This window comes from Monodelphis domestica, chromosome X (assembly GCF_027887165.1).
Source record: "Monodelphis domestica isolate mMonDom1 chromosome X, mMonDom1.pri, whole genome shotgun sequence".
NCBI lineage: Eukaryota > Metazoa > Chordata > Mammalia > Didelphimorphia > Didelphidae > Monodelphis > Monodelphis domestica.
In genome coordinates, this window is record NC_077235.1 from 55,460,660 (window position 1) to 55,480,272 (window position 19,613).

The window sequence follows — 19,613 nt, forward strand, 5'->3', positions numbered from 1 at the left end:
GAGAGAGAGAGAGAGAGAGAGAGGGAGAGAGAGAATATTAGAGAGACAGAGACAGGAGAGGGAGAGGGAGAGGAGAGGAGAGAGAGGGGAGAGAGAGAGAGAGAGAGAGAGAGAGAGAGAGAGAGAGAGAGAGAGAGAGAGAGAGAGAGAGAGGAGAGAGAGAGGAGAGGGAGAGAGAGAATATTAGAGAGACAGAGAGAGAGAGAGGGAGAGAGAGAATATTAGAGAGAGAGAGAGAGAGAGAGAGAGAGAGAGAGAGAGAGAGAGAGAGGGAGGGAGAGAGAAGAGAGAGAGAGAGAGAGAGAGAGAGAGAGAGAGAGAGAGAGAGGGAGAGGGAGAGAGAGAATATTAGAGAGACAGAGAGAATATTAGAGAGACAGAGAGAGAGACAGACAGAGACAGAGAGAGAGAGAGAGAGAGAGAGAGAGAGAGAGACAGAGACAGAGAGACAGAGAGGAGAGAGAGAGAGAGAGAGAGAGAGAGAGAGAGAGAGAGAGAGAGAGAGAGAGAGAGAGAGAGGAGAGAGAGAGAGAGAGAGAGAGAGAGAGGAGGGAGGAGAGAAGAGAGAGAGAGTTTCATTTAAATGGCTACAGTACTGCCCTTGGTTAGAACTCATCTAGCCACCCCCCACACCCAGCTGGGATTGTAATGGTGCCAGTCATAATCAGAGCATTTTTGTTGTTGTTTCCACAGAAACACTTGGAATGAAGTTTTCATTTATGTGTATCTAGATTGGAGTCAATTTTATAATTTGAACCATATGTTCATTGAGTGTGTGTGTGTGTGTGTGTGTGTGTGTGTGTGTGTGTGTGTGTGTGTAACCTGAGAAACAGAAAATGGATAACTATAACTTATCACCAAGGTGTTCAACTTAGTTCCACTGGACAGCATTTACAAAGCACTACTATATGCCCAGACATAGTGCCAAGTGCTGGGGATACCAAAGAAAGAAAAAATAAAATAGACTCTGCCCTCCAGGGGCTTATACTCTATTTAAGGGAAGCCATGATACCTAAAGAAGTAAATAAAACATATATACAATGTATGGGCAAGAGGGTGGTAGCTACTCAGAGAATAAAAAAAGTCTCCTCTTTGAGGTAGAATTTCCAGACTAATAAAGCCAACCTTATCTAAGTGCTTGCACTTTAAAACAAATTGGATGGAATTTTTTTCTAATATACTATGTATGTATTTTCTTGCCTTCTCTTAACCAGAATATCCTAAATGCAACCAAACCTTTCCCTTGACAGTTCATGCTCATCATTCCCAACACACAGAGGACAGTAGGTAAAGAGGGAAGGATACTAGTCTTGGAGTCAGGAGAGACTTGAATTTGAATACTGTCAGTATTCAAGAGGTTGTCAGGCTGCCAATGATTACTTCTTCTCCCTGTAAATGTGTCTTCAGTAGATTGCACTTTCCATCTAATTTACTGTAGGCCAGGAACCAGGTAAATCACCTTGTTAGAAATCTGTGTAAGCCAAGAACAAACAGGTCTGTGAGAGGCTCTGTCCTATGACAGGGCAGGTGGTACCTAGATTTTAATAAAATACGGAGTGACCCAGAAGTTATCTAGACTATTTGTCTTTCTATTAAAGATGAGAAAATTAAAATGAAGTGATCTATGCAAGGCAGGCATGGTTTCGAGTAAAAGAATCAACCTTCAAACTTGTTCTTCCAGGTTTTTGGCTGCTTCTAGACAGTTTGAATTTCCAGATCAGTAACTGGCAAAGGGTGGAGTGTCCCTATATATACTTTCAAATCATCATTGTTCTTACTATGATCTCCAGAAGGACACTAACAGCCTTTTCAAGTATCTACCATAGAATCAGAAATCTAGAGCTAGAAGAGACATCATGTAGTCCAATATCTTCATTTTACAATTGGGCAAACTTAGGTTCCGAGAAATAAATGACTTGCATAAGGTCATATGTAAATCTGGAAAGGACCTCAGAAGACATGGAATTCAACCCTCTTCCTTTTATAGATGAGGAAGTTGAGAGACAAAGTACCTTGACCTCTTACCAGGGTCACACATACAGTCTTAGATCTAGAGCTAGAAGGGACATCGAAGCCCATCAAATCTAACCACCTAATTTTTCAGATAAGTGACTTGCCCAAGGTCACAGTCCTATTAAATGTCAGAGGCAAGTCCATTAACTTCTTTCCAATGCATTTTGTGTTTTGGGCAGTTTATTGAGCTCAAAATTAAGTCCTAAGCTTAGGAAGTTGGAGTTCTAGTCCTAGACTGCTGCCAGTCTCTATTGTCACTGGGTCCATCTGATAAGAAGTGGATAGGACACTAATTCCACTTATTCAAAGCTGCATGACCTGTACTTAGAAATGTTTGACCATGGGCAAGAATTCTAAAAGCTTTACCATAAGTAAGCCTTAGGAAAGCCATTCCCAATGAATAAGAAGAAATAGGACTTCCGGGCAAACATGGCTGCAGTTTAGATGCAGGAATATACCTCTTCTCATCACCTAATGATATAGACTACCTCAAAAGGCCAAAACAACCCCACAAATTCATATGAATGAAGGGATTCTACAGTAGGGCACAGCATCAAAGGTACGTGGGATTTGGGAACTTCCACACTATAAGGGGGTGAAATAGATTCCACCAAAATGTGAGCGAATCTACTCTCCCCCAACCCACAGAACCAGTATGCTAGAATTAGAGCCAGTGTGCTCTAGAATCAGTGAGCGAGCAAGGGGCACCTCTAGGTCCTTGGCAGCTGACTAAGACCACCAAAGTCCCACCCCTGAGAGTAGCTAGACTTGAGACCCTAACAGACAGAAGAACACAGACCTTGGGCTTGTAGATAGCACAGAGAAGGGATGCAAACAGTAGAAGCTCCAGAGACTCGAGAAGTGGCCTCAGGCAAAAACTTCGCTCCTTAGCTCCATACACAGAGAGCCTGTCCTCCTCACTCAGATATCTGACTGGAAAAGGAAGGAAAAAACAATATAGTGATGGCAAATAATGCCTAGGAAAAACAACTTCCCAACACCAAGAATAATAAGAAGAAGGCTTTGACCCTGGATAATTTTTATGGAGGAAAAATCCAGACTACAGAGGAAATAGCCGAAGAGAGCAAACAAATAAATGCATCTAAACCTTCCCCAAAAATTGAAATTGGCCACAAGCTCTTGAAGAATTTAAATCGGAGCTTATGAAAAAGATGGAAGAATATTGTCAAGAAAAGTAGGAAATAGTTCAAAAAGAAAATAAGAGTTTAAAAGACAGGAACTCCCAATTGGAGAAAGAAGCCCAGAAATAAAATGAAGTGATAAATAAATTAGAGACCAAAATTAAATAGCTGGAAGCCATGAAAAGCAGGATAGACCAAACCAAAAAGGAAAATCAAAAGATTATAGTGGAAAATCAAAGATTATAGTGGAAAAACAGTATTTAAAGACCAGAATTCGGCAATTAGAAGCCAATAATCTCACAGAATAGCAAGAACTAATAAAACAAAATTAAAAGATTGACAAAATAGAAGGAAGCATGAAATATCTCACTGAGAAGATGACTGACCAAGAAAACTGGTCTAGAACAGACAATTTGAGAAGCATAGGTCTACCTGAAAACCCAGAAATAAACAAACCTTGACATCATACCACAAGAAATTATCCAAGAAAACTGCCCTGATGTTCTTGAACAAGAGGGCAAAATAGACATTGAAAGAGAGTTCATAGAACACCTTCTACACTAAATCCTCAAAAGACAACCCCCAGGAATGTCATTGCCAAATTTAAGACCTTCCAAGCTAAGGAAAGAAATTTTACAAGAAGTCAAAAAGAGTCAATTCAGATATCAAGGAGCACCAATCAGGATCACACAAGATCTGGCAGCTTCCACACTAAAGGACCACAAGGCTTGGAATATTCTTAGAATAAGAAAGGGAAGAGAATTGGGTCTTCAACCAAGGATCACTTACCCATCAAAACTGACTATATGCTTCCAGGTGAAAGTATGGGCATTCAGCAAAATAGAAGATTTCCAAGTATTTTAAAGAAAAGACCAGAACTAAGCAGAAAATTTGAAATATCCAAACACAAAGATCAAGAGAAACATAAAAAGGTAAATAAGAGAGAGGAAAGGGGGGGGGAATGTTTTTATTTAAATTTTCTTCTTTAAGGACTTCAATAAGATCAAATTGTTTATATTAATATATGGGAAAATGTTACTTGCAACTCTCAAAAATTATATTCACTATTATAGTAATTAGAAGAATCACTCATAGGTAAATATTGGAGTAATATATGGTCTAAGATGATATGCAAAAGAAAAGAAAAAGGGAGGGGGAAATAGAATATGGCACCAAGAGAAACTTAAAAGAATAAGATAAATAGAATAATCACTATCACACAAAGAGGCTCATGTGAAGGGGAGGGGAAGAATACTATAGTAAGAAGGAGAAGAAGAGAGTGCTAATAGGAAACACTTAAACCTTACTCTCAGTGAAATAAATTCTGAGAAGGAAGGGCATCTAGATACATTGGGGTATAGAATTCTATATTACCCTACAGGGAAAGTGAGAAGGGAAAAACTAAGGGGGGGATTAGAGTGGGGAGTACAAAAAAGGAGGGAAAGTGGGGAGACTTAATAAACACTAAAAAAATAAGAAGGGAACAAAAAGTGAGAGGGCAGAAAGGGAAGTATAATAAGAGTTGGGATTAGGGGGACTGATTAAAAGCAAACCACTGTTTTAAAAAAAGATATAGTAAAATAATAAAGGGCAGTACTAGGAAAGGATATCAAAATGTTGGAGAATACCGAGATCATTAACATGACTCTGAATGTGAATGGAATGAACTCATCCATAAAACAAAAGCAAATAGAGTGGATTAGAAACCAAAATCCCACCATATGTTGTCAATAAAAAACACTCATGAGGCAAGTAGACACTCACTGAATAAGGAAAAAAAGCTGGAGGAAAATCTATTGGGCCTCAATTAAGAAAAAGAATCCAGGAGTTGCAATCATGATATCTGACAAAACCAAAGTAAAAATACATCTGATTAAAAGAGATGTGGAAGGTATTTACATTCTGATAAAAGGCAGTATAGAAATGAAGAAATATCAGTAATCAAAATGTATGAACCAAATGGTATAACATCCAAATTTCTAAAGGAGATATTAGAGGAGTTGAAGGAAGAAATAGATAGTAAAACTATACTAGAGAGAGACCTTTACCTTCCAACATCAGATCTAGATAAATATATATAAACCATTGGCAAGTATCATCTGAATTGGGGATAAATTGTAAACATTCCTAATAATATCAGGAGTGAAACAAGGATGCCTATTATTACATTATTACCTCTATTATTTAACATTGTACCAGAAACACTAGCAGTAGCAATTAGAGAAGAAAAAGAAATTGAAGTTATTAAAATAAGTAATAAGGAGACCAAGCTATCACTCTTTGCAGATGATATGATGGTCTACATAAAGAATCCTAGAGAATCCACCAAAAAGCTAGTGGAAACAATCAACAACTTTAGCAAGGTTGCAGGATACAAAATTCACATAAATCATCAGCATTTCTATATATTTCCAACACATCTCAGAAGCAAGAGTTAGAAAGAGAAATTCTCTTTAAAACCACCCTAAACAATATAAAATACTTAGGAATCTATCTGCCAAGACAAACACAGGAACTATTTGAACACAACTACAAAACACTCTCCACACAATTAAAACTAGATCCAAATAATTGGAAAAACATTAATTGCTCATGGGTAGGATGAGCTAACATAATAAAAATGATAATACTACTCAAACTAATTTACTTATTTAGTTCCATACCCATCAAACTACCAAAAAACTTTTTTATTGAATTAGAAAAAAACTATAACAAAGTTAAGAACAAAAAATCAAGAATATCAAGGGAAATATTTTAAAAAATGTGAAGGAAGGTGGCCTAGCAGTACCAGACCTCAAACTATACTGCAAAGCAGTGGTCTTCAAACAATATGGTACTGGCTAAGAGACAGAAGGGAGGATCAGTGGAATAGCCTTGGGGTAAATGACCTCAGTAAGACAGTCTTTGACAAACCCAAAGACCCCAGCTTTTGGGACAAAAATCCAGTAATTGACAAAAACTGATGGAAAAATTGGAAAATAGTATGAGAGAGATTAGGTTTGGATCAGCATCTCACATCCTACACCAAGATAAACTCAGAATGGGTGAATGACTTGAACATAAAGAAGGAAACTATAAATTAGGTGAACACTGAATATTATACATGTCAGATCTTTGGAAAAGAAAAGATTTTCAGACCAAGAAAGAGTTAGAAAAAATAACAAAATGTAAAATTAATAATTTTAATTATATTATATTAAAAATGTTTTGTAAAACAAAAACAATGCAATCAAAATTAGAAGGGAAGCAACAAATTGGGGGGGGAATCTTCATAACAAAAACTCTAACAAATGTCTAATTATTCAAACTTACAAAGAGCTAAATGAATTATACAAAAAATCAAGTCATTTTCCAATTGATAAATGGGCAAGGGACATGAATGGGCAATTTTCAGATAAAGAAATCAAAAATATCAATAAGCACATGAAAAAATGTTCTAAATCTCTTAAAATCAGAGAGATGCAAATCAAAACAACTCTGAGGTACCACCTCACATCTAACAGATTGGCTAACATGACAGCAAAGGAAAGTAATGAATGTTGGAGGGGATGTGGCAAAGTTGGGACATTAATTCATTGCTGGTGGAGTTGTGAATTGATCCAATCATTCTGGAAGGCAATTTGGAACAATGCCCAAAGGGCGCTAAAAGACTACCTACCCTTGACCCAGCCATAACACTGCTGGGTTTGTAAAGAGATAATAAGGAAAAAGACTTGTACAAGAATATTCATTTCTGTACTCTTTGTGGTGGCAAAAATGGAAAACGAGGGGATACCCTTCAATTGGGGAATGGCTGAACAATTGTAGTATGTGTTGGTGATGGAATACTATTGTGCTCAAAGGAATTATAAAGTGGAGGAATTCCATGGGGACTGGAATAACCTCCAGGAATTGATGCAGAATGAGAGGGGCAGAACCAGAAAACATTGTACACAGAGGCTGATACACTGTGGTATAATCGAATGCAATGGACTTCTCCATTAGTGGCAATGCAGTGATCCTGAACAACTTGGAGGAAGCTACGAGAAAAACCACTATCCACATTCAGAGGAAACACTGTGGGAGTAAAAACACGGAAGAAAAACAACTGCTTGAATACATGAGTCGAAGGGATATGGCTGGGGATGTAGAGTCTAAATGAACATCCTAGTGCAAGCAACAACATGGAAATAGGTTCTGATCAAGGACACAAGTAATACCCAATGAAATTGCATGTCGGCTGCGGAAAGAGTGGGTGGAGGGGAGGGAGGGAAATAAAGTGATTATTGTAACCAAAAATAAATAAATAAATATATTTTTAAAAATTGGAAAATGAGGGGATGCCCTTCCATTGGGGAATGGCTAAATAAATTGTGGTATATGTTGGTGATGGAATACTATTGTGCTCAAAGAAACAATGAACTTGAGGAATTCCATTTGAACTGAAACAACCTCCAGGAATTGATGCAGAGTGAAAGGAGCAGAGCCAGGAGAACATTATACACAGAGACTGATACACTGTGGTACAATCGATTGTAATGGACTTTTCTGTGAGTAGCAATACAATGATCTAGGACATTTCTGAAGGACTTATGAGAAAGAATACTATCCGCATTCAGAGGAAGATCTGTGGGAGAAGAAACACAGAAGAAAAACAACTGCTTGATCACATGGGTCAATGGGGATATGACTGGGGTTACAAACCCTAAATGATCACCCTAGTGCAAATATCAATAATATGGAAATAGGTCTTGACCAGTGACACATGTAAAACTCAGTGGAATTGTGCGTAGGCTATTGGAGGGGGCTGGGGGGGGAAGGAAAGACCATGATTTTTGTAATCTTGGAAAAGTACTCTAAATTAATCAGTTAAATATAATTTTTTAAAAAGATGAAGAAATAATCTCCCCTTTTTGAAAATGACTCTAATTTGAGTTCTCATTTTAATTTATTCTTTGAATTCTCTTCACCTACCCACCCCAACTCTTCAATTTTTCTGCCCAGAATTTTTCTACAGGTCAGAGATTTTAGTCATTCTTCCTCATTCACTGTGTTTACTGAAGCTGCCTCCTTGATCAGTCTTATCCTATCCCAATTGTTTTTAATCCTTGTTCCCATTCTAAGAAGAGCCAAGGGATGAATGAATAGAAGAACTTGGCTCAATGAGAAAGGACCCTTGAAAGGAGTTGGGAGGCAAAGGTAAGGAGGGAGTACATGGCAAGCATGGAGAAAAGCTTATACAAAGACACAGAGGTGGGAACTTGAAGTAAACAATGGAGTTTGGTGGGAATGTAGAATATTTGAAGAGAATTCATGTACATGAAGTATGATTGAAGAGGTCAACTATAGTGAGATTACAAGGGACTCTAAATGCCAAACAGAAGACTTTCTCTTTTTCTCATCTACAAGAAGGAGCCACTGATATTTCTTGAGTAGAGGGTTGACATTTTGAATTGTGCCTTGTTAATAACCATTTGACAGCCAAGTGGGCCCAACAAGGTATACTGAAAAGGGAAGACTAAGTAGGAGGCTCTTTGCTGTTATTCAGTCATTCAGTGTGTCCAATGCATCATGACCCCATGAACCGGAGCACCCCAGGCCATTCTGGCCTCCACTGTCTCCTGAAATCTATCCAGGCTCGTGTTCTTTACTTCTATGACATCCATCTCATTTTTTTTACCATCCCCTTCTTCTTCTGCCTTCAATCTTTCCCAACATCAGGGTCTTTTCCAGTGAATCCTGCCTTCACATTATATGGCCAAAATATCTTAAACTCAAGCTTTAATAGTTGACCTTGAATAATCTGGATTAATTTCTTTATTAACTAATTAGATCTTGCTTTTATAAGAGATTCTCAAATGGAGGCTGTTGCAGCAGTCCAAGTAAAAGGCAGTTAGAACCTGAACTCAGGTGGTGGCCATGTAAGTAGAGAGAATGGGACAGATTTGAAAGACATTTCAAAAGTTAAATCAGCAAAACTTAACTTATGATTGGGTATATGGTAGTTGAGGGAGAGGGAAAAGTTAGGGATAGTTCTCTGGTTGGGAACCTGAGTGATTGGTAATGATAATAAAATGAAATGAATTGTCAAAGAATTAATACCTATCTTACAATAATCCTTTCCTTCTGAACTCCTACTCTAGTGCTTGGGGATTTTTAATATACATCAAACATAAACACCCTAACTTCCCAGCTCATCAGCATCATTGCCTACCAAGACCTTCCCCTTCACTCCATCTCAGCCACCTACAGGAATGGTCATACTCTTTATATCACCATCACTCAGAAGTTTCTATCTCTATGATCTTGAACTCTTAAATTCTCCTTTCTTATCATAACCTCTAGTCCTTTCATGTCTCCTTCAGGCTCATTCTTCTTAAACTCATTAAATGTCCTCCCTCTAACCTCCAGTCATCAAAGCCTCCCTGTTCTCTCAGTCTGTCACCTATCCAACTGGTGTCACTTTGCTCCCTTCACAGGCTTGACTCTGTAATTAGAAATGTCAACTTGGCATCTTTTACCCTAGAATTACTTGACCCTTTTTCTATCGTTGTTTTTGCCTTGCCACAACCTAACCCTGAGTTGCCCTCATCAAACTATCATTTGACATCTTGATTTCTACTTGGCATTTATGTTCTGAGAGGCAGCCTGGGGTAGTAAATTGAGAGTTCATTCTAGAGTCAGAAGACTTGGGTTCAACAATTGCCTCTAATACATGCTAGCTCTGTGACCCTAGATGAATCATTTTACTTTTCAGTGTCCTCAGACAACTCTGTGTGGTTCTAAGTTACATAGCAGGTGTTTAGTTGTCATAGTAGAAGGAATTTCCTATACTTATCCCTGCTACCACCAACAGAAGGCCTTACTTCTTATTTTACTGAACTTTCTGCCCCCTCCACATCCATAACTCACAGCCCTTCTGCATCCGCATCCATATTTCATCACATTTTGACAAAGAAGTAGCCATTCTTTTTGCAAATACCAGTTCCTCAACTGATGTTTTCTCATTCTTCCTCCCACCTCTTATCTGCTCTAGAAACTTCCTTCATTGGTTGCTTGGTCCCTCTCATCATTAATCTCTCCCCGTATATTGGCTCCTTCCTTGCTACCTAGAAACATATGGAAGTTTATCATGCTTGAAACATCACTTGACCATGCCATCCCCTCTAGGTAATTCTTATATCTCTCCTCCCTTTTAATACCCATCTCCCAGAAAGAGTTGTCTACTACTCTGTCTTTATATTCTTAATACAGAGTAAATTTTTGGACCTTTGTAGGCTGCCTTCTTATCCTACCACTCAACTGAAATCAATATTTCCAAAATTACAAGTACTCTTTCAGTTGCCAAATCTGATGACCTTATCTCAGTCTTTATGTAACTTTTGATCCTGTTTCTCATCTTCTTTTTTTCCCTTAGTCTTCGTAATACTCCTCTCTTTTGGTTTATTCCTACTTACCTGACTGTTCTTCTTGGGATCCTTTGCTGGATCCAAGTCCTGCCCCTAACCATGGGTGTTCTCCTAAGCTCTGTCTTGGACAAGACTCTTCTATTCTTTATCTCCGCAGATAGCAGACTCTTGACCTTCAGGCCCCCAATATAGGCAAAATGCCCAAGCAGATTAAAATGTGATCAGGAAATATTTAAGAAAACAGGTAAAAGTCCAGTACAAAAACCCAAGCGGTGTTCATTTGTGGCTTTCTGAATCATGATTCCTACCCACCCCTGGCAATCATTTCTATTCGAGTTTGGCAGCATTGCATGTCTATGTAGCAACTCTTTTGGTGACCTCATTAAAGATCTCTGTATCTAACCTTAATCTCCCTTGTGAAATTCAGTTCTTCACCACTAACTGCCTTCTGGACATCTATACCTGAATGTACTGTTATAGGCATCTCAAGTTCAGTGAGTCCAATTATATCATTCCTTGTCTTCCCTCTCCTCCTTCAGTGTTGAGGGCACCACTTTCCAAGCTCAGAATGACCTGTGACTCTTCCTTCCCTGTCATGCCCCATAGCCAATCAGTTGCCAAGTCTTGGTCCTATTTTCATGATATCTCTTGTGTCCATTCTCTTCTTTCTATTCATGCAGTCCCTCTCTTAGTTCAGGCATTACCACCTTTAACCTGTACGATTGCAGTAACCTCCTCATTGATTTCTCTAACCCCAAGCTCTAGGCTCTTCAATCTCTCTTCCCCACAGCTGTCAAAATCAATGAAACCAGAGGTCTGGCCCCCAAACCAGACCTGCTCAAGAATCCCCAGTAAAATACAAAACCCTCTCTCTGGCATCTTGTCCAACTTTACACTGAACTTTGTGGACTTACTGCACATTACTCTCCTTAACATCTGTACTGCAGCCCAGCTTGTCTACTTTCTAGTCTCTGATTTTAGCATTTCTGGCCTCAGTGCTGGTAATGTTCTCTGGCCTCTGAGCTTGCCTCAAGGCTACACTCAGGCATGAGCCTTTCCTAGTCCATGTGACTGCTAATGCATTTTCCTCCTTTAAATTATCCTGTATTTACCTTTCTGTTTATATGTTTTATCCTCCAGGGGAGTATTTTTGTTGTTATTTTTGCATTCGTATCCCTAGTACTAAGACAATAGTTGTTGTTCAATCATTTCCCAGTTGTGTCCAACTCTTTGGGACCCCATTTGATATTTTCTTGGCAAAGATACTGGAGTGGTTTGTCATTTCCTTCTCCAGCTCATTTTATGTATGAGGAAACTGAGGCAAACAGGGTGAAATGACTTGCCCAGGGTCACACAGCTAATAAGTGTCTGAGGCCAGATTCCAACTCAGGGAGATGAGACTTTCTGACTCTAGCCACAACACTCCATCCACTAAACCTCCTAGCTGTTCCATAATAGACCATTAGACTATAGTAGCTACTTAATAAATATTCTAATTGAATTAATTATTCTGCCCTTTTGGACAGTGCTTAGTTACCACCAATGCAGGTATATGTATATATATATATATAACTATCTCTCTCTTCTAGTCATATAAGTAGCCCTTAGAAAAGTATTTTGTACGGCCAGCTTGGTAGCACAGTACATAGAGTGCCTAGAGTTGGGAAAACCTGGGTTCAAATCTGGCCACAGACACTTTCTAGTTGTGTGACCCTGGGCAAGTCACTAAACCCCAATTGCCTAGCCTTTGTCTCTTATCCGTCTTAGAATTAATACTATATAGAAGGTAAGAGTTAAAAAAAGTATTTTGCCCATAGTAAGCACCCATTAAATGTCTTTTCACTCATTCATTTCTTCCCTATATTTTTTAGAACACAATCCTATAAGGCTTACATTTTCATGCACAATCAAGATGAAAGATAATTGAGTTAAGAGACTTTAGACCTGGGTTCTTGAACCAAATTGTGACTCACTCCCTGAGTGCCTTTAATCAAGTCACTTCCTTTCTCTTGCCCTCAGTTTTCTTTTCTCAAAAACAAAAATGAGTAGATGAGACTAGATGAGCCCTATGAATATCCTTTCTGTCTCCAAAGATTTGTAATTCTCCAAAATCTTCCTGAGAGTTTTTTTTTTGCTCTCTGGCGCTTTGCTCAGTGCCCTGCTATGAGGTTTCAATCATCAATACCCCACAACCCAAGCACATACCTCATGCTCTCCCCATATATTCTGCTGTCAGTGACAAACACATTGGGCAGGAAGTCAGCTACATGCTATAAAACAATCAATTGAAATTGTATCACCTCCTTTTAGAAATCCATATCTCCTGTGATTATTTCTTCACTCGTTTTCAGTGTTTAAAAGCAGTAAGAACTTGAACACAGGGACATTTGGGGCAATTACTAGCCAACTGTCATTTGATTTAATGTTACTACCTTGGGCCAGCAAGGATCCTACAGTTTTCTGACAAGGTTGGCACATCCACTAGAATACCAGGACATGTAGTCTAGGCTCTCTGGGGTATGCAGAACTTGTTTGGAGATATAGAATTCCATAATCTTAACTAGGATTAGAAGAAAGGATACCAACTCTGCCCCTGTGACCCAGGAAAAGCAGCATGAAAGTCAATGTGGTACAATGGATATAATGATGGATTTAGAGTCAGGGGGACCTGGGTTCAAATCCTTCTTTAGATGTTTACTAGATTTGTGGTACTAGGCAAGTCTATGAAGTTTTCTGGGCCTCATATTCCTCATCTGTAAAAGAAGGGTTTCATCTCATGGCCTCTCAGTTCTCTTCCACTTCCAAATGTTTTCGAATCCATTTCTAGATGTCTTCCTTTCCTTTTCCTTTCCATTTCCAAGCCACACCACCTCAAAAATGACTTTTCCTTCTACCTTCTAGTCTTTTATTATGTTTTGCCTTTGCTAATTAGAATGTAATTTGGGGGGCAGCTGGGTGGCTCAGTGGATTGAGAGTCAGGCACAGAAATGGGAGGTCCCAGGTTCAAATTTGCCCTCAGACACTTCCCAGCTGTGTGACCCTGGGCAAGTCCCTTAACCACCATTGCCTCGCCCTTACTATTCTTCTGCCTTCGAACCAATACCAAGTATTGATTCTAAGACAGAAGGTAAGGATTTAAAAAATGTAATTGGGGCAGGGGACTCTCTAATGCTTGCTTGTGTTTTTACCACCAGTGTTTGGCTTTTAATAAATGTTTTGTCATCATATCAATGAGTCTATAGTTCAATGTGAGGATTAAAGGGGATTGCCCTATGGGGGATACAGGTATAGGAGAGGCCTTGGGGAAAATGGGGGGGTCTTACCTTATCCCCCTTCATTGGTGGTTTTCCATTTATTCTAATAATTCTTACTAAATACAAAGCTCAGCATCCTTTAAACTCAGCACCCTGGACCAAAGCTCTGCCCTGATCTAGGCTGTGTTGGAGTGATACTTTCCATTTGTGAATTTCTAAGCATGGCTCTTCCATTGGGAATTCTCCCTTAGGGAAGACTCAAGATATTCTATTGTCACTTGACATGGACAGGAGAACTGTCACCTGAACGTGAAGATTCGACCTCTGAACTTTGTTTTAGGCAAGAGACCTAAAGTTGGAATTTGGGTGTTTCTTCCTCCTTTGGAAAAGAAGTATAGACTATAGAATTTGGTATCAAGTGTATTCCTCCCCTCTCTCCCTACTAAAAGTGTTTTTTATCAATACCATCGTGAGGCAGTGAATAAAGCAATGTACCATGACCCATTTTAGTGGGGAAATACTGATTCACCTGACGGTGACAATCATACATTTATTTTCCCTTTAGTCGGAATAAAGCATCATCCAGAACAACTTCTTTCCAAGAAGATAACTCTCCAGGGAATTAGGGGGCCTGTTCCCAATATATACCAGTCCATCTTATAAAATATACAGGAACTTTAGACCACAAGTAGGTTTTCTGGTCTAGGAGCTTTCCTAAAAACACATCATTTCTCTTCCCTCTGGAATGCAAATGTCTCTGTAGTACTGGGGTTATGTGCTGTCTGTCCATTAACAGTAGAAGGCCAAGGCACAGCAATTATCACACACCAAAATTATTCATCCTGCTATCTCAATTTTCTTTGTCTTATGGATAAAACAATAATAAATGCCCTGTGTCAATTGCCTCAGCTTGGTCTTCCAAGATATTCTTAAATTCTGGTCCACAGTGAATTTCCAGTCCTTATTAAATAAATAGTAAATAAATAAGAACAATACTTTTGCCTTAGTCTCCATTTAGCAAGCACAGAATTGTCTTCTTAATTGCCTCCATTATTTGCTGGTTCAAAGTCTCACCAGGCTTATCAATTTTCAAATTACTGGCAACCTGAATAACCTCGGCTGGAGAGTTTTGATTTATTACTAGCAAATAGCCATTACCTCTACGTTTCCATAGACAATGAAATGCTCTTTTGTAAGGAAATATTTTCTATTGATTTCCAGCAAGAGGATGTGATCTGTTAACAGTGTGGCTTACTGGCAATTTTTGATGTCACTTCGTACTTCATCATGGGGACTAAGTAGGTTTGGATGACAGAGATTACTGTTGTATTTCTAATCATGGATCTCTCTGGCCCATTTTAACATATTTTCTGGCATGTTGATCAAAGAATTGAACTCTTCAAGAAATTTTTGTTTGTTGCCACCTTAAGAGGAATGTTGTAAGTCCTATTTTTCAGAGAAGGAAACTGAGGCCTAGAGACATTCAATTATTTGTCCAGCATCATCTAAATGGTTAATTAACAGAGCCAGGATTAGAATCTAAGTCTCTTGACCCCTAATAGAGTTCTGTTTCCATCTCCACTCCTTTATCTCCCTTTACTTAATGATGTCACATTATGTGTATGCCTTAGTTCCTTTGTATGGGCTTTTTATGTGTTGAAGCTGAGCAGAATATTGGATAAAGTATTATATAGGATTCAAAAAACCCTGGGTTCTAATTCTACCATCACTAACTGGGCACTCTACTTAAACTCTCTGAGCCTCAGTTTCCTAATGTGTAATATAGGGATAATAACAGCACCTCCCTCAGAGGGTTGTTGTGTAGAAAAAAACAAAGTGATGTATGTAAAATGTACTGCAGACCTGAGAATGCTATGTCTCCCTAAATAGATTCTAAACATCATGAGGGGGTGGGTTTCCTATTTTTTGTCTTCCTCATCCTGATTCTCTTTATAGAGAGCCCACAATTCTCCTTGGCACAATTGATATCATGGTTGTCCTCTTAACCCATGTTCTTTGTTCCTGCTGTCGCAATTAACTCAGAACATTGGCCCTCCAAAAGAGATAGTATTGGCCTCCATCTCTTTCTAGAAGTAGCAGTTTATAATTCCTACTATTTCCAGATTTGTAAATTGAGGTATTAACTCTGTGCCCTGAATTCTCAGTGAGAATTAATGGGCTGGCTTATTCCCAACAAGTAAGCTATTTTTCAGGGCCCACAAGTGTTAACGATACGGGCATATTTTACTACCTACAAATCCCCAGACATGTTATTATTTAGTCATATAGTACAATGCTAATAAGATCACTTTGGGAGTAGTTGGCATGTTATCATTATTGACATGGACATGGGAATGAATTTTGTGGCATGCCAATACGTTGGATATTGATTCCATTTTGGCATCACATGACTAGGCATGATAGTAAATTAACTTATAGGCTATGTTATTTGGATGTATTGACCTTTATTTTTTTAATTAAGTTTATTTATTTAATTAATTACTTTAGAATATTTTTCCATGATTACATGAATCATGCTCTTTCCTTTCCCTCCTACCTTCCCCCCTCCTGTAGCCAACAAGCAATTTCACTGGGTTTTACATGTGTGTATTGACTTTTCTTAATATGGCTCAGTGCCTCAGGGGAAAGATGGTTCCCCTCCTCCTATCCCCACCCAACACATACAAAGTAATAGAGAACAGTGTAGTCTGGAGTCTTCTTGGATCCATTCTGGTCCCAGTTTCCTCCCTGATTATAATTTTAAAGCAGCATTTTTTGGTGGCTGTATGAACGTGATGGAATGTATTCCTTTGGTGTTCATGTTTCTTATAGCCTTGAGGATACAGTCATTTAGCATGCATAGGGTACCTGATATATTTCTTTCTTTTAAAAAAAGAGGTGGAAGGAAGAGCAAGGCAGGATTTGGGCATCTCTATTACTTTCTGGATTCTGAATGAGTAAACTGAGCTCAGAGGATTGAGTAATTAATCATCAGCAAGCATTTGGTAGGTCATGGAGTGAGAAGAGGTGGTGGTAAAGACAGACTTTGGAGCTGGAAGGGACCTTAAAAGTCATCTAGTCACCCTACCTCATTTTACAGATAAAGAAAAATTGTCCTCATGGGGAAGGGAGTTTCCCAGGTTCACCCATGTAGTGAGAAATAAGAACTGGGATTCAAATCCATGTCATCTGACTTTGTTCAAGGGATCTTTTTCATCATACCATGGAGAAGGGATGATGGTGACCCTAAGGCCAGGTTCACCAAAGTCATTGGGAAAACTGAGATTATAAGAGATTACAAGCCATACTGGAGTAATGACCATGTTGGGAGAAAATTGGAAGCACCAGTTTGATCATAAAAGAAGGAATACCCATGCTACGTTAGAAAATGGTTGTATTTGACCTTTCTGCAAAGAGCACATGCCCAGACCATTTCTAATACGCAGATATTGAGATCAGGGACTTTGCCTTAGCCTCAAGGATTAAGAGTTGATAGACTGGATCCACCCAGTGCTTACCTGAGGCAATCAGAGATCCCAGGAACAATGCAAATGGCTACCTAGTCCTGTGGTTCAGGTTCACAGGCCCCTGCAACTTGGCAAAATGGATACTTGTATAAACCAGAAATTACCCAATGTGATTAGAAGGCTCATGCTCCTCAGCTTTGCAGGTTTTTTCCTTTATTTTAGCTGTGTGAGAATGGTGAGTAGGAGATGTTTTGGGGGGTGAGCACATGGAAAATAAAAAAAAACAGCTCTGTTAGTTTTGGGTGCAGGGAGGGACCCCTTTGTTGTTCAGAGACTGGAATATGGTGGAGATATAATGAGGACAGACAGTCTAAAAGTATCCCTCCTTTCTTGGATAGCTCCCCAGCAGATTTTTTAGAGGGGAAACATCCCTAAATGTTTGGAATATGATGGCAAGTGGCATGAGAAGGCTTGGGAGGAACGTGATCCCACCCCCAACCAACTCATTTCAGTCCCGTACTTGCCATGTTGGCAGGCACGAGCTTATGAATAATTCAGTGACAGTACGAAGTATCCATGCTGTGTATGCCTAGTGTTCAGCTAGGCTTGTGGGAGAATTGAGAACTGGAAGAGACCTTGAGGTCATCTAGTCCAATCCCTATCAATTTTTTTAGAAAAGGAAACCGAGTCTCAAAATGACTTCTTCAGGGTCATACCTGTATATATTCTAATAAAGTGAGACCTGGGCATGTAATCTGACTCTTGGTCATTCAGATGAATTATGTAATGGTGGCAGTCAGAATATTATTTAAAACCAATCTAGACCATGAGTATAAGAACATTCTAGCTATGTGATCTTGGACAAAATTGAGATAAGAATAGTACATACCTCCCAGGGTTATTGTGCAGATCAAATGATGGAGTATTTATAAATATTAACTACTTTGAAGAGGTGCTTAATAAATGCCTATCTCTCCTTCCTTCTTTCCTGTGGAATACTTGGGAAAACCAGGTTCAGAGGAGAAGAGACTTGAATTGGGCCTTGAAACTGGGATTTCTATAAGCAGAGATGAAGTGGGAGCATACTCTGTGGACTAGAAAAGAATAAGCACTTATTAAGTGTCTACTGAGCACTGGGAATTATGCTAAGTATTTTACAAACATCTTATTTAGTCCTCAAAACAGCAATTTGAGGTAAGGTGCTATTCCGAACTTCATTTAACAGTTGAGTAATCTGAGGCACACAGAAGTTAAGTGACTTGCCAAGAGTCACACAGCTAGTAAATGCCTGAGGTTAGATTTGAACTCAGGTCTTCCTAACTCCAGACCCTATGTTCTATCCATTGTGCCCCCTAGCTGACTCATATAGGAATAAATCATTGTTTAGAAGTAGGAATGAATGTGGCCTTTGGGGGACAGCAAAATATCTGACCTTTCTGGATCTAAATATTGCTGGGAGAGAAGGATTTGAATAATGGGACAAAGGTTTTCAGGGGTAAATTGGAGAGAGCCTTGAATGCCAGAAAACAGTTTGGAATTAAATTGTAGACAACAGAGAACACTGAATGCTTCTGAGGTAAGGATCAACATGATGGAAACAGTAAGTGATTCTTTTGGCAGTAGACAAGATGGATGGGTGTCAAGGTGGAGGAGTGGATGATTAAAGCAGAAATGCTAACTAAGAGGTGACTGTAAAAATCCAAATGGGAGGGAATTAAGGTCTGAATGAGACAATGGTAATAGGAATAGAAAGTCAGTAAAATATATGCAGTATTTTAAAGGAGAATGTAACAGGACCTGGTAACCGATTGAATAGTGGAGAAGGAGGGGACATAGTCAAAGATGGCTGCAAGGTCTGAGTCCAATGTAGCTGGGAGAAAGATAGAAATAGAAAGGAGACAGAGCTTAAATTTGAAGGCAAAATGTACCCAGATAATCTACAATCCAGAGTTGAATCAACTCTTATCCTAAACAGAATTAGAAAATCTTCACACTGGACAAAGAGGGAGGATGTCAGTGTGGGTGTGTCCAGGACCCCAACACCTCATTTCTTGAGAAGCAGTTGAAAATTAAGAGGAGAGAGGGCTAGGAGCACTGGGGATAACAGGAAGTAGGGAACCAGGGAGTAAGACCCAGGTAGCCACACTCAGTAAATGGAGACTCAGCTTCAACTTTCCAGATGGAATGAAGGTATAACTGTTCTGAGAGACAGCTAGCTACCCATCCTACTGCTGGTAGCCTCTGTGGAGACTTCCTGGGCAGCATGGGGGCCAGTGGGTGTGGGCTCCTTGTGGGGAAGGGTGGGAAGGAAGGCTCCTTGAATGAAATCAAAAAGCACTAGCAATGCTT